This window comes from Enhydra lutris, unplaced genomic scaffold, assembly GCF_002288905.1.
Source record: "Enhydra lutris kenyoni isolate GAN:26980312 unplaced genomic scaffold, ASM228890v2 scaffoldscaffold23, whole genome shotgun sequence".
NCBI classification, from domain to species: Eukaryota; Metazoa; Chordata; class Mammalia; order Carnivora; family Mustelidae; genus Enhydra; species Enhydra lutris.
In genome coordinates this window covers 14991030-15001665 of record NW_019154107.1, presented here as the reverse complement: position 1 = coordinate 15001665, position 10636 = coordinate 14991030, and the positions used below count along the sequence as shown (strand labels likewise).

Here is a 10636-nt window from a genome sequence, read left to right as displayed (position 1 = left end):
AAACAACTTCTCATAAGGTTATGTTGCTATTATTATAATTGTGCTGATATTCTATCACTTGGTTTCATATTCATCTCTTTTTTTTTTGTTTGTGCATTTTTATTTGGTAATGTTTATATCAGTACACTGAAACTAAATTTTAGAGGCACTGGATGTCATTCACTTTGATGTTATTAATTTATAATAAAAGAAAGACATGCAAATTATTTACGTGATGGAAGATTTCACAGCTTCACTGGAATGGACGATGCCATTTCGATAATGATTTATTTCATTCTGCATACTTTCCGGAAATGTCACCATCTCTAAATAAGAAACAATCCTTGTCATGTAGAACTACTTTCTTGCCTCCGTATTCGGGGAGAAGAACTTGATCTCCAGATTTCACACCAACAGGTGGAATTTCTCCACCCTTTCCTCTAGAGCCCGACCCAACAGCTAATAGTGTTGCTTACCATACTTTTCCTTGAGATTTTTCTGGAAGCATAGTATCTCATCTGGTTACAGTTTCGGCTGCCTTCCTTTCAATTCAAACTCAATCAAAGTGGGGAAGAAACTTTGTAAACACCTGTCCCGACATGATTCTGGCTTCTGCAGTCTCTGAGGAGACTGGCAGTCCGACCCCTGGGGCCATGTGAATGTGGGACTATGTTCATCTTTTTATTCGTCTTTTTATAAAGATATCAGATTAGTATTATATAATAATAGTTTTATGAATGGTGCTTTAAAGTCTAACCATTCGCTTAAAGGGGTAAAGACTATATATAAATTAAAATCTAACTAGCAACAAAGGAAAAGAATAAATCCATAGAAAACAAGATTTCATAGCTCAAAATCAGTTAGCTCTAAATCTATGCTCAAATAATAAAACAAAGCAGTTTTCTATAGAATGAAAAAAATTATTTTCTAACTAGAGTAAGGTCACTTTTGAATCTGAAACAATGCATGTTGATAAGGCATTATAATTGAAAGACAAGACTCCAGTGTTGCCTTTAACAAAGAAAACAAGTGTATACTAAATATATAGGATTCTTTATTAGGAATGAATAAAGAATTCTCAAAAGGACATAGTAAACACTTGAATTAGTTCTTAAGGATAGGTCATGTCCACCTGTTTTCTTATTTAAAGAGAGCCATTTTGGGGCACCTGGGGGGCTCAGTCGGTTCAGTGTCCACCTTTGGCTCAGGTCATGATCCTGGGGTCCTGGGATCAGCCCTGCATTGGGCTCCCTGCTCCGTGGGGAGCTTGATTCTCCCTCTTCCTCTGTTACTCCCCTTGTTCGTGCTCTCCCTCTTTCTGTCAAATAAATAAATAAAATCTTAAAAAAAATAAAGGGAGCTATTTTATTTATGTTATCATGTTGACTATGATGAAATAAGTCCCACAAATAAAATGATTGAGAAAATGAAAAGTTTTACCATACTTGCTCGTATGACGGGTATTAAGGATTGCACAGAGCACTGGGTGTTATATGCAAACAATGAATCACAAAACACTACATCAAAAACTAATGATGCACTGTATGGTGATTAATATAACACAATTAAAAAAAAGAATTGTTATAGCAGTTTATGTTTACAATGTGGTGTAGTCATCCCCTTTGTTTTGCATCCTTATCAATTAGCCATTGACATGGTTACTTTTCTCAATTTGATGAGTGTGAAATTGCATCTCATGTTAATTCCCTTTTTTTAAATGATACTAGATCTTTTACATTCATTGGCCTTTGTATTTGCTCTTCTTCGAATTACCTGCTTTTGTCCTCTGCCAATGTTTTGATTGAGTTATGGCTCTAGTTATTTCCTTTTATGTATTCTGTTAAAATAGTCAAGTTTTATTCCACTTTTACATATCTTAATAAATTTGCATGTCACTCTTAGTGATGTTTTTATCCATAGATTTTTTTTTACTGAAGAAGCAATTGTCCTAACATAATTTTAAAAATCTGTCTTTTCCCTACTTACATATATGTAGTACTACCTCTACAGTATATCAAGATTAATATATACATATGTATTCCTCAACATTCTTTTCTGTTATATGCTTCATTTGACAATTCCTTTGTCAACACCATACATCTCTATTAACGTAGATGTGTAATTAGCCTTGACATGTGGTAAGACAGAGCACCCTACCTTGTTCTTCACAATTTTCTAAGATAGCCTTAGTCACTGAAGTGTATATGAATTAGAGGCAAAATTGATAAAAGCCCCCATTTTTAAAAAGTGTTTGTATATTTATCTGGATTATATTAATTTGAGAGAAGTGGCATTTTAAGTTTTTTTATTATAATTTTGCCTGATTCCATTGCTTGCTCTTTTTTTAATTTATTTTTTATTTTGTTATTTTTAAAGATTTTTATTTATTTATTTGACAGAGAGAGATCACAAGTAGACAGGGAGGCAGGCAGAGAGAGGGAGGGAAGCAGGCTCCCCACTGGCAGAGAGCCCAATGCAGGACTCGATCCCAGGACCCTGAGATCATGACCTGAGCCGAAGGCAGCGGCTTAACCCACTGAGCCACCCAGGCGTCCCCATTGCTTGCTCTTAACATTAATAAAAACTGTTTAAAGCTCTGGATTCACTTTCCATCTTGCTGAAATAAAACTTTCAGGAATTCTTTCAGAGAATATATGGAGGTAATAATCTTTCTTAGTTTTTGTCTGAAAATACTCTGATAATAGTTGTGGTTCAAATTGTAGTCAGCGCATTTTTTTCTCATACTCTTTTGAACATATTATTTTCTATTCTTATTTTCAGCCACAAAGTCACAGCTGATTAGATCTTTTGCAGTGTGATAATCATTTCCTTAGATATAACCCGCTTTTTCCTAATATAAGTCTTCAGATGTGTTCCTTTATCATGATGTTCTGCAGTTTTTCTACAACATATCTGGGTGTAAATTTATCTTTTTCCTGCTTGGAATTCATAGTGCACTTAGAACTGAGTGCTCTTGTCTATCTTCAGTTCTGTAAAAATATCAGGTATTATTTTTAAATTTTGTTTTTCTGCAATTCCACACAAGTCCCTTCTTTAAGAACTCTTACTTTTGGATATTAGTGGCTATTTTTCACATCTTTTGAATTCTCTCTTTTTAATTGATTTGCTTCCCTGGGTTCTGTTCTGGATGAGTTCTTCATTATTATCCTTCTAGCTCACTAACTTTATCTTTTGTGCAATCTAGATATTCTATCATGTTTAATTTTTTAATTGACTAATTTACTACATTTGCCATTTCCAATATTTGTAGTCAGTTTCTTTCTCATAGATAACAAATTATGCCATGCACTTTCTCCCTGCTTTTATTTTATAACTCCAAATTCTTTATTGGATTTTCTCTTTTAATTTTATTATTGAAAATTCTCAACATATCCTTTTAATTTCTCAGACACTTCTGTGAGAACAATTTCATCTCGACTGAATCCAGGGTTCCATCATTGTGCTCCTGGTTTTGGTGTTAGTGGTGAATTTCTATCTTTTTTAGGCTTGTATTTGATCACAGGTTTCTGGATCCTTTCAAGTTAATATATTTTTGTCATTGTTTTTGTTATTTCTTTTCCTTTCTTTATTCCTTCCTTTATTCCTATTTATTGCTGTCCTCATCTGTGCAGTGAAATAGCAGTCTAGATATAGATAATGGACTGGCATGTTGGGGTGTCTGTTTTTGCAGTGATAATTAAAGTTATTGAGGGCCCAGTGCTCAAGTCAGTTTCTTTGTTTTTTTTTTTTTTTTTCTGCCATCACGGTATGTCTTTCTCTCTCTCTCTCTCTCTCTCTCTCTCTGTCCCCATATCTCTAGTTTAATAGTTTTCTATAAAGATAGAGCCTCAGGAGGCAGGTCAGCAAAATTTTCCAGCAATTTCTTCTTTCAAGAATGATTACCAGGTAGACCTTTACTTTAACCTGTGACTTCAAGCAGTGATCTTAACTCTGGTTCTTCTCTTATATGTGGACTCTTAGTGAAGGAGCCTAAATGCAGGGACACTGTCAGTCTGGGGAAGAGAACCTTTCAGGACTGCCCCTATAGTGTCTGATCCACAGCAGTGCCAAGTTTATGTCTAAGCCCTGCTGTGTTACTGTGTGAATTTTTTTCTCTTTTTTCTCTTTTTATGTTTTCTCGATCAGTGCTCTGTATTTTAAATCGGTGATATGTATCAAGACATGAAATTGTCATGTCATCTCAATTATAGAGTTTTCAACATTTCCTGTTTAATCAACTGGTATTCATTAACTTCACAAAGTCAAAATTAGACTCCAAAGACATATGCTAATAATTTTTTTAAAGATTTATTTCTTTATTTGAGAGAGCGCATGCATTGAGATGAGACACAGAGGGAGAGGGTGAAAGAGAATCTCAAACAGACTCCCTGCTGAGCAAGGAGCCAGACGCAGGGCTCCATCTCATGACCCTGAGATCATGGCCTGAGCTGAAATCAAGAGTCAAACATTTAACCAACTGAACCACCTAGGTACCCCTATACTAGTAATATGTTAATAAGAGATTTCCTTATGTTTTATGAGGCAATATACGTGTATTGTTCTGACATACTAAAATTAACATAAAGTTTTCTGTTTTGTCTCTATCTTTCTAGCCAAGAGACTAGTATCCAAATTTAAAAGTGTTTGATAATTTTGCGGGCATTTGAGTTAGTACAGATAAACCTGGATTAAATGATTCTCCTCTGTGCTGTTTTTCTGTATCTACATGACCCTCTAGAATACGGGCTGTAGAAGGCTAGGAGTGGCGTCGTAAGTGTATGGTTTGTTATTGTTGTTGTAATTTTCTATTATATGCCTGTCACTTAATGTGATAACTGACAGTTAAGCCCACAAATATTCATTGAAGGAATGAACATTGAGGGGTCTTGCAGGCATAGACAACTTGTGTACTGCAATGCCTTGAAGGCTATCATCAGCAAAATAGACGGGCAATAAGTATTTTTTTAATAATATGTATATAAAGTGATCAGTACAGAAAAACAGAATAGATTCTCTAAGAATATGTAACAGTAAAGCAATCCTGTTTCATTTTTGACAGGCTTTATTATGATAATACAAAACATTTTCTTAATTCAGTAAGTCATTTGATGAATTTCCTAATAATACTGATATAAATATAATAGAAAATATGGATATAATATTTTGCATTTTCCCACAGTAATGATGTCTTAAAGAACTACCTACCTGATTCAAGATTCATTATGTTTCTCTAGTCAATTTCCTGCTTTTAATTCTTTGATAGTGTTATGAAAAGACATAGTTTGAATGCTTTTTGGTAAGACAATGCCATTGTCATGTTATTGAAAAGTAACTAGATAAAAGAATGTGAAGATGCATTCCTGTTATCTTAGGGTTTGGGGACTGTTTCACTGTTTCTTGAAGAACAAGAAAAACAGCATGTTAGGATAGCAAAAATTATTATTGCTTCAAAAAGTATTTGCCCAGTACACTCCTTCATAGGAGTATGACCAAACCCAGAATACTAACATCCAGTACTGGCAGGATGTGGAACAACAGGAATTCTCATTGCTTCCTGCTGGGCACACAAAGTACAGCCACTTTGGAAAAGAGTTTGGTGGCTTCTTAATAAACAAAATGTACTTGTATAAAAACAAATTCTTACCATATAAGCCAGTAATTTCACACCATGATATTTACCTGAATGAGTTGAAAACATGTCCAGAGAAAAACCTGCCCAGAATTTTTATAGTAGCCTTATTCATAATTGCCAAAGGTTTAAGCAAACAAGTCATCCTTCAGTAGGTTGATAGATGAATAAACTGAGTCCATCCAGACAATGGGACTATATTCATCACTAAAAAGAATTGAGCTGTTAAGCCACAATGAGACATGGAGGAAACCTAAATGCATATTACTAAGTGTAAGAAGCCAGTCTGAAGAGGCTACATACTTTCTGAGTCCAACAATATGTCATTCTGAAAAAAGAAAAACTGTAGAAACAATAAAAGGATAAGTGGTTGCCAGGGTTTGGAGGAAGGGATGACTGTGGAGCACAGAGGAATTTTAGAGCAGTGAAGCTACTCTATGATACTGTAATGGTGGATATGCATCATTATACTCTTCTCAAAATCCATAGAATGTACAACACCAGGAATGAACCCTAAACTACAGACTGTGGGTGATCCTTTATCTTTATAGGTTCACCCCCTCTAACAAATGTACAACTTCAGTGTGGGATCTTGACAGTGGGGTAGGCTGTGCTGTGTGGGGCAAGGGATATATGAGAAATCTCTATATATTCTTCTCAATCTTTCTGTGAGCCTGAAACAACTGTAGAAAAAACGTCTACTTAAAAAAAAAATATTCACCAGCACAAAACATGTTGTTTTAAGCCCAGTATTAAAACATGCACAGTACAGTAGCCTATGCCCATGAGTGTACAATAATTCCTTTGAAACTGCTTGTCTTCAAACATGTATATTTTTTGAATAATTTTTTTTCATTTTATTTTATTTCCTTTTAGTGTTCCAGAATTCATTGTTTATGTACCACACTCAGTGCTCCATGCAGTACATGCCCTCCATAATACCTACCACTGGGCTCACCCAACCCCCCACCCCCTTCCCCTCCAAAACCCTGTTTAGTTTCTGAGTCCACAGTCTCTCATGGTTCATCTCCCCCTCCGATTTCCCCAAACTCACTTCTCCTCTCCATCTCCCAATGACATCTGTGTTATTCCTTATGCTCCACAAATAAATGAAACCATATGATAATATATTTAAATAAGACTTGTCCATATAATAGCAGGTATTTTATTTTACCCTTCTGTATATAGTTAATATGATAATTAATTCAACCTGGTATTATTCTGGCTGATATTCAAAGCCTCATACGTGTTTGTTAATTTGTCACTTGTTCCTTATACAACATCTTGGCTATTTAATAAGCAGTCACAAAAGTCAAGAGAGTCCTGCCCCAGGATGAGTCTTAATTGAATATGTACTACATAATAGAATTAAATTCCAAACAAGCCGTCAATGGCAGGTGATCTTTGGTTATGAGCAAAGCTTTGATAGGAGTGAAGGAATAATGCTGATGGTGATAGCAGCAAACAGCCTTGGAATATCATATGATATACTCATACAAGGACTTTAAGGACACCCCAAGCTAACATGGAGAGAGGTGTCTCTGGGGTCACAAGCTGTCATTCATTTGTGAGTCATTTCACCAGGAAAAAAAAATATTTTTCCATAAAATTTTATAGCATCTTCTCCCAATGTCTTTGGGAAATCTTTGAAGTTCTGTCTCTAAACAAATGAGGAAGATAATAATAATGTTGGAAAATGATATTGTAATGCTCAGTGTGTTGTTTTGTGTTTAATCAAAACTGTTACTACCAGTAGAACTTTGGGTGGTGGTGTTGATCAGTTTTTTGGTGCAGGTAGTTCTCAGGTGACTGTGTAATCACAGATTTAAACATTTACAATATGGTTCCAAACTGGAATACTTTGATGTGGCTATATCTATGGAATAAAAGACATTGTGTAAAACATTATAGCAGATCTCTTAGAGCGAGTTGACAGTATAGTTACTCACAGTTCAGACTACCACAATGTAGGATGTAATGAGCCATAATGCCATTAGTTTTCACTTTAGAATTCTAATGTTGTATTTTGTACAGTTCTTAAAATATCATGCATAAAACACTGTGCTGAAGCAATAGTGAGTTGTATATCCATAATGTCATTAGGAGCCAACAGTCTAATAACTGTAGGAAACAATGGAACATTTTCCTCAGACTCTTGGAACCTGGTAACAAGAAGAGTTGCTGCGTGAATGATCCCCTATCTGGAAGGCATTCTGGCTATATCTGTAGATACCATAGTTTGATCCTTTGTTCTGCTGGGAGTCTCTATAAATGCAGCTGGAGGGAGGAGGGCATTTGAGGCTATAGCAATCTTTAGTGATAGGGTGATTCAGTTTTACTCATCCTCAGTACCCACCAGAAAACAAAACAAAACAAAATGCATTCCTCAGATAATGAATTGGCCACTAACTAAACAAAAGAGGGCAAGAGGCTTGGAAGAATAATGACTATGCACAATAGAATATTGAAATAAGCATCCTATAGGAAAAAGGGATGGCATTCTGATACATTGGATTGGCTTCTGGGATGGTATCACATAATTTCATCATCATGATTACTAGCAGATGGAGTGATACATTTTGTTTCCAAATATTAATACAAAAGAGCAGACTACAGAATCTAATAAGAAGGATGCCACAGTTGATATTTAATAGTGTATATATGGGACTAGGCAAGTACTGAGAAATTAATCTCTTGGAATGAACCACCATTAAAGGAATAGTTCTGTCAAGTAATGCCATTTACTCTCCTTATTAACATACAGAGCAATTCTGTTGGATCACTTAGCATGGTGAGCTTATTAGAAAAATCACATTGGTTTGAGCAAAGGACTCCTCTGACCTTTCTAAATGAAAATAGCATGATGCTAAAAATAATTGGTGGAAGGACAATCTCTACACACAAAATGGTTTTGTGCAATTAACTATCATATGGAGAAGAAAATTTTATTTTTTGTTAGGAGTGCAGATTTTTCTGTTTTTTTTTTTTTTTTTTAATTAAAGGGACTGGAAATGGTTATTTACATTAAATGCAGATAGCACCCTCCTTCCTGCAGGGACTCTTCCTTCCTGATAGATAACTTTTCTCCCCTTGGCCTCCAGAAACCCATTGATCACACTAAAACTGGAGCTATTTTTTGAAAACAGGAAAACTGAAGGTAAGTTTCATTTAAAATCTCAGAATTTTTGCACATATTATAAAATTATGACTAGGAATGTGTAACTCATTTATATGTTTATAAAGGGGCTAAAGACATCTAATGTAGCTTTTCATTAATGTGGAAGAAACTCATATATAAGAAGTAATAGGAAAAATCAGTAGTGGTATGTATAATCTCAAGATCAAAATACTGTATCTCTTATTAAAAAATAAAACATTGTGTTTACCATTTAATAATTAAGATCTGGAGGAAATAACTTTGAGTAAGGTACACTTCATCATTTTCTCAAATGTCTTTCTCAAGGCACATATTCAGATGAAACAAAAAACAAAGAATCTAGTAAACATTGATCTCTGAAACCTGAAAATTAAAATGTGAGTATCTTTTCCTTCAGAGATGTGACAGATACACATTCTCAGTGGAAAAGTCAGCTTCTATTTTAAATCAGAATTAATGTGTAGTTTATGATTGATCTCAAATATACATGTTATACCTCTTCTCATCTAGCACAGAATGAAATTGGTTTTGAAGGATTTTGAGTAATCACATAAGTTAGAAGCCATACTTTGCTAGGAAAAGAATATTTTAGAGAAATACAGCTCTGCTTGAGGCTTAAAGAGTGTTACCATCAAACCCAAGCATATTTTCTTCTATTTGTGTGGCTGTTGAAAACTAATTTTTAAATATCCATTATACTATATTACATTGTGACTACTCAGTGTTTTGTCTTTCAGTTGTACCTGTTTGTTCATATTTTAAACCAGACCAGAAATACCTGGAAAGAAATATGTTGCTGTATCCACATAATGTATGTTGTATATGCTGTTGGAAATAATTAGACAATTGGGGACATATGAGATCATTTATATTTTGTATATAAATGTGTAAAATACTTTCCCTAGATTATGGATATAAATATTATGAAGTGTAACTGAGCCTGTGAGACTATCAATAAACTTAAGTGTCTATGAAATCTAAAGTCTGGCTCAAACCTATGATTAAACTGTCAGTAGTAAAAGGCAAAAAATAGAATCCTACTTAAATTTTGAAGTTTTTCTTCTTTGGGACCTATAATCACCCAGAAATCAGTCTTTACCTGATATCCATTCAACACGGGGAGCCATAGGATAATTTTAAGCCTCAGATACAAGTCCTAAAGGAATGAGGGGTACAGGACAGGAGAGGATTAGTCTGTGATGACATGTCTCTGAGGATGCAATCTTTGAAGTCTTCTGAATCAGAAGTCCTAGGCATAGATTGACTGAATAGGGAATAGAGTAATAGAGGTTTAAAATTCTACCTCTACGATTTCACAGAGTTCTGTGCCACTAAAAACTTTTCTAGGAAGGCAGATGTGTATGGACTAGTTAAAAGTCCAGCCATTTTTATGATAGTTCAGTTAATAAACATCACTAATAGGTGATAGGGTATTTTATCAATCTGTTTTCAGTGTAGCATTGCATAAAATCAAAGAAGTGAACATTTTATTCAATTGAAGAATTCTTCAGGGTAGGCCACAGACATAGAGAATTTTTGAGTTGGAATTCACTTGAAAGATCATCCAATCTGTTTGCAGATGAGAAAACTGGGAGATCAGAAACGTTAAGTGACTTGCTTAAAGCTTTGAAGTTACTGGAGCATCAAAACCAGACATATATCTCCTTTCCTTAGTCTCCCTGTTAGTGTTATCTCCATTTTTGTTTTTAAGAGAATCCAGTGGTGTTTGTTATGTAGTTAGTTTTAAGAAGGTGTAATCACATTTGACTAGTATTAAACTCTTTGATTGTCACCAACAATAACAAGTGTTTTTGGAATACGTTTCCTGAAAATGTGAAGGGTAATCTTTAACATTGTTATTCTCAGATAAA

The 10636-nt window shown here is 34.6% G+C and overlaps 1 pseudogene; it reads right to left on the bottom strand.

Moving 5' to 3' along the window:
* Positions 1-271: 271 nt before the first annotated feature.
* Positions 272-580, bottom strand: LOC111150604 (annotated as a pseudogene).
* Positions 581-10636: the final 10056 nt, after the last annotated feature.